The following is a 5,946-nucleotide window of genomic DNA, read 5'->3' as shown; positions in this document are numbered from 1 at the left end:
GGCTGAGGAATACATTCCAATATTTTTTGATAAGCATGGAGTGAGCAATAATACCATATTAGCAAGTTATATTTTAGTGAAAGATTTGCCAAATAGGAAATTTAGACTTATTTTGAGGCAGATTCTTTGTTCTAATGAAGTTCTGTTCATATGTATAAGATATATTCACCCCAACATATGCTAAAAAGCTGCAACATAAACTAAGAGTTAATTAGAGACCTACTTCATGTGTTGTTTTTTTCACAGGTGTAATCATAAGCAGGCAACAGGAAGCAAGACCAAGAAATTCCAGACGGGGATTCCATCCTTCCTCTGCCAAGAACTGGTCATATGACCTAGGGCAACCCGCTTCACATCCAAGTCTTTGATTTTCTCATTTACAAAATGAGGGGGTTGTACAAAGCAACGTCTAAAAAAGTCCTTTCCAACACTGTTGATTTATGTCATTTCTTTGCCATGTGTCCCTAGGCAAGTCACTAAACCTCCAGATACAAATAGTATCAGTCCTACCCAGGGCTGTCGTGAAGTTACAATGAACTACCATTTTCTTAACTACCATTTAATTGCTTGTTGTCGTTGTTCTTGTTATTGTTGTTTGTCCTTCATTCTCAAAAAGAACGATGACATCAGCAAGGTGATGTCATGATTTACAGTGAATTGGATTATAATGAAAGAAGTCTGTGCAAAGTCACATGCCTCACTCTCCTCCAGAGCCATCTGGATCTGGACAATTGGAGATGACCCTGGCTGTTGAAGGCAATTGGGGTTAAGTGACTTGCCCAGGGTCACAAAGCTAGTGTCAAGTGTCTGAATCTGGATTTGAACTCAGGTCTTCCTGACTCCAGGGCCAGTTCTCTACCTGCTGTGCCACCTAAGGAATCCCTTAACATGCTATATAAATGATCATAGTTACTTCAATCATAGAGTTGAGATCTCTGGATCATCTCATTCAGTGATGTCAAACTCAAATACAAATGAGGCCATTGAACCCTCCATAAGGATCCCTGAACCACATATGACTGAGAAAACCACATAATAACATTGTCTCTATTCTATTATATTTTTGTTTATTGTGTTAAGTATTTCCCATTTACATTTTAATCTGGTTCTATACTCTGGGCTGTGCATTTGACTCCTCTCACCTCTTGTTCCTCTTTGACTCAAACAAGATTAGATGCAAGCTACCCTAGAGAGGTCAATTTTCTGTCTTTCCCCTAATAAAGATTAATACAACATCAAGTTAATGCTAAATAGCACATCCACTTAATCCATCCTACACAAAAAGTCTTGAAAGTAGAATAAAAGCAAAGGAAAACAATGACAGTATCAGCATTCATTAAAAGGGTTTATTTATTCAAGGCAAAAAAGATATTGTAATAATAATAGAAAAAAGCACATTTACATTCACTATTTTGATCCTCGAGGCAAATATTGCATCTCCGTTTTGAAGGAAACTTAGGCTCATTTAAAAATTGCCTAATGCCACAGTTAGAAAATAGGGGCCGCCAGAATTGCCAAGCGGCCGGACACCCCTTCATGGCGGCGGCGGCTGCTTTGGGACAGTGACAGAGAGCGTGAACCCGGAGACCCTTCTCTCCCTCCCCCTTCCCCCCCCCTCCGCCATGCTGTACGCCTCCTAATGCTGCCTACCCCGACCCCCGCCTGGACGATGGTGAAGTATTTCCTGGAGCAGAGCGTGCCCCGGAGCTCCTGGGACCAAGTGTTTGCTGCCTTCTGGCAACATTACCCCAACCCCTAGAGCAAGCATGTGCTGACAGAGGACGTCGTGCACAGGGAGGTGACACCTGACCAGAAGCTGCTACCCAGGCGGCTGCTCACAAAGACCAACAGGATGCCCCGCTGGGCGGAACGCTTCTTTCCTGCTAATGTAGCCCACTCAGTGTACATCCTCAAAGACTTTATCGTGGACCCACAAAACCAGACCATGACCACTTTCACTTGGAACATCAACCACACCAGGCTGATGGTGGTGGAGGAAAGATGTGTTTACTGTGTGAACCCTGAAAACAGTGGCTGGACTGAAATCCGACAGGAGGCCTAGGTCTCCTCCAGTTTGTTTGGGGTCCCCAGAGCTGTTCAGGAGTTTGGCCTAACCAGATTCAAAAGTAATGTGACCAAGACCATCAAAGGCTTTAAGGTGAACTCCTTCTAAGACTTCTGGTTGAAACAGCTAAGGAAGCAACTGACAAGGCAAAGGAAACTGCTCTGGCAGCAACTGAGAAGTCCAAGGACCTGGCCAGAAAGGCAGCCACCAAGAAGCAGCAGCAGCAACAACACTATGTATAAAAGCATTACCCTACTGCTTCCCCTACAATAAAAACGAACTTGCTGCCCTCCCAGAGCAACCCAAGGCTGAGAGCCTCCTAGCATTGGGCCAGGAGCCCCAGCACCTGAGCAGACCAACAGCACAACACAAACCCTCTGACAATCCAGTTTTTGTCCCATCACCCACCCTGTGTCTGAGTTGTAATTTATCATTAAAAATCAATTTTCAGTAAAAAAAAAAAAATAGGACAGCTAGGTGGCACAGTGGATAGAAACTGAAGTCAAGAAGGCTCATGTGCCTGAGTCCAAATCTGGCCTCAGACACTTACTAAAAGTGTGACTCTGGACCAGTCACTTAACCCTATTTGCCTCAGTTTCCCCATATGTAAAATAGCCTGGAGAAAAAAATGGCAAACCACTCCAGCATCTTTGCCAAGAAAACCCCAAATGGAATCACAAAGAGTCAGACACAACTGAAAGGAATGGACAACAATTAGGAAACAGTTGAACTGGGACTGGAAGTAGGTCTTCTAGCTCTTGGTCAAGTGTTCTTTCCACTAAACCATACTGCTTTAAGGAATGATAAGCTATTTTTCCTCAAATTTTACAGGTCCTTAGAATTTAGTAAATTGGTTTTATGTCTTCTCAGAGAACTGCTTCTGCTCTTTAGCTCAGTTGTGATTTTATAGGGCCCTCTACTGGGGAAATACTGGTGGTGCAGTGGAAAGAGCGCTGGATTTGTCATTTAAGACCCTGGGTTTGAATTCTAGCTCTCCTACTTCATAGTTCTGTGACCTTGGAGAAGCCTTGAAGTTCTCTGCTTATCAGTTATAAAATGAAGACTAAAGCAGGGCTTCTCAGGTATAAATTATGTGATTCATTAACCCATAAATTATATGTCATATATGTATATATGACACATAGTTGAAGGACAGATGGACAGCTAGGTGGCACAGTGGATAGAGCACTCGGCCAGGAGTTAGGAAAAATTGTCTTTCTGAGTTCAAATCTGTCCTCAGACATTTATTAAATGTGTCACTCTGGACAAGTCACTTAACCTTGTTTTCCTCAGTTTCCTCATCTGTAAAATGAGCTGGAGAAGGAAATGGCAAACCACTCCAGTATCTTGGCCAAAGAAAAACAACACAAATGAGGTCACAAAGAGTCAGGCACAACTAAAACGAAGGAACAACAACAAATATACATATAAAACATGTTCTCATGTGTTGTATTATTATCCTATATTGTTCTATATGATGATCTATATTATGTATTAAATAGTATACACAATGTATACACAATATATACATTATACTGAGATATAAGTACACTACACAGAGACATACATATTTTAGTGTTTGTAGAAAGAGCCTGGTGCTGTTCCTCTGGGATTGAACCCCACAAGCCTTATCCAAGGCTCCTCAGATCACAAACATGTAATCCACTGCTGGGCTCATACTGAAATAATTAAATTTTTGTGTGTCTCATTATCCATTTATTTGTAAGTCCATCTCTGCCATGTGGCAGGAAGAAGCCTGATGGATCTCTTTAATTGTAACAAGGTTTATGGCTGTATATCAAGTGTAAACTGATGGGGACCTTAGTAACTATGACATGGCAAATGCATTCTAAAAACATATGCATAGAGAAGGGATCCCATCAACCCTCAGGAAGAGAACCTTGCCTGGCAAATAAACAGTCCATTAGTTAGTTATTGCCAGCCCTAAATGAATAAAACTCTTCAGAGGGAATCGGGACTGTGCTGTAATAATCTGCATTAGGCCTGTTGAATGCTGTGGAGAAAGGCCCAAGTGTTCACCTGGCTGCTGTGAAACAGGGGAATGCAGGTGCAGAGCCAGGCCCGAGGATGTGTCTAATTTGAAACCTGATGTGCTTCAGTCGCTTAACGGCATCCTGAAAAACAGCTGGCTCTGAACCCTCAAATATTGATTCAGTGTTTGGAAATCTGGTTGGGTTTCTGGGCAAACAGCTTATATAAACACATTGTACCATCTGGTTTTATGACTTGAGTGTTTCAAGCCCCTTCCCTCACCCTCTCCCCCTTTTTTTCTCTCTCCAAGGGCGGAGAGGATGATTAATTTGAACCATTTATAGTAGTCCCTCACTTCCCTCAAGGTGGAGGAGGACTAAGCCCCAGTGGCCGCAAATGTTACTGTCTGGCATCAGGAGGTTTCACAGTTAATGGTTAATGGCCAGGGCATCGCCAACCATGCATTTCTGTCCGGTAGGAGGATGATAAGTTTCGGATCCCTCAGAGCATAAACTTGCAGCCTGACAAGGAAGTAGATTTTTCAAGCAGTGTGTGCTTTTATGATGCCACATTTACCACACATTATCAAAGGCAAACAAAGGAAAGGAGAGGGTTTGAAGAGACAAACAGGCTGTGGACCTTCTGCAAACAGCCACAGACGTTTTAAGTCTGGTAGCCAGGCAGTTCCTGAAAGTAGAGGCCGTTTTAAAGTCTGGAATTCAGTCAGTTGAAAAAAATAAAATGTTGGTGCTCGCATTCCTTTCTCACTAGCCTGATTCTCCCACAGCATTGCCCTGGAAGGGTCATCTGGGGCCTTGCAACTGGAGTTGGAGACATCTTTGTTGAACTGGGCTAGGAATTCTAAAGTGTAAAAAATATGTTCTTTTCTTGGGAAATTAGGTAAGCAACTATTATATACATGCTTGCATACATACATAAGATTTTATATATTTATTTAATTGTTCTATACTTAATACAAACATTTCAATATGCATAGTGGGCCAAAAGTCACAAATATTTAATAACACCTTTATTTTTTGTTTTTAATTTACAGTAATAGCATCATATACAGTATATACAGGAAATTTATTTACATTATGTGTGGAAAAATCACATTTCTTAAATGGTGAAAAACAAATAAAAATCATTTTCAAAATTTATTAAAACATAATTGTGAATTTTGGTCCACCTTGTACAAAGAACAACAACAAAAGAAGTTATATGGGAAACAATTCTTGTTACATGTAGTTTTTATATGAATATTAAATGTAACAAAGTAGTGACAAATTGTCTTGTTTGTGTCTCCTTCTGAAGTTTTTATTTATTTTTGTTTGTTTTTTGTCTTTTTTTCCTACATAGTTTAAATGTTTTCTTTATGTTCTGTCTGGGCATCTCTAGGGACTCCCCATTAAATTGCCCCCAACCTGACAAATAGAAGCTCTCTCTTATAATAAGTAAGTTGAAAATAAGTTACAATAAGTTATAAGTCAAGCAAAACATATCAGCACATTGTTCCCATCCAAATATTCATGGCTCATTCTAAACTGCTCGTGCATCAACTCTCTACCAAGAGGTGGAAGGCATTAAGCAGCTATTTCCAAGAATGAATAAGAGTCTTAAATCAAATCCAGTAAACCAAAGACTCTCAAGGAAATTGCTGTGGTCTCTTAGCTATCTTGCAAGGAGTAAAATACTCTAGTCATCCATTTTCCCCACCCTTAATCTTTAAAAAAAAAATCCCTCTCTAAGTCATTGCTCCAGAAGAAAATGAAGTTTTTTTTTTTCAAATTCTCAACAGAAACACTTAAAGCTCCACTTGTCATCTTTTGTAAAACAGTTAAATGTAGTCCAACAAATATTTGTGAAGAGTCTAGAATGGGCAAAGCCCT

The 5,946-nt window shown here is 40.5% G+C and overlaps 1 pseudogene; it reads left to right on the top strand.

The window, feature by feature from the left end:
* The first annotated feature begins 1,669 nt into the window (after window positions 1–1,669).
* Window positions 1,670–2,307, top strand: LOC122750365 (annotated as a pseudogene).
* The last annotated feature ends 3,639 nt before the right edge of the window (window positions 2,308–5,946 follow it).

The sequence above is a fragment of the Dromiciops gliroides genome, chromosome 1 (genome assembly GCF_019393635.1).
Source record: "Dromiciops gliroides isolate mDroGli1 chromosome 1, mDroGli1.pri, whole genome shotgun sequence".
Taxonomy (NCBI): domain Eukaryota; kingdom Metazoa; phylum Chordata; class Mammalia; order Microbiotheria; family Microbiotheriidae; genus Dromiciops; species Dromiciops gliroides.
This window is presented reverse-complemented; position numbering and strand designations above follow the sequence as displayed.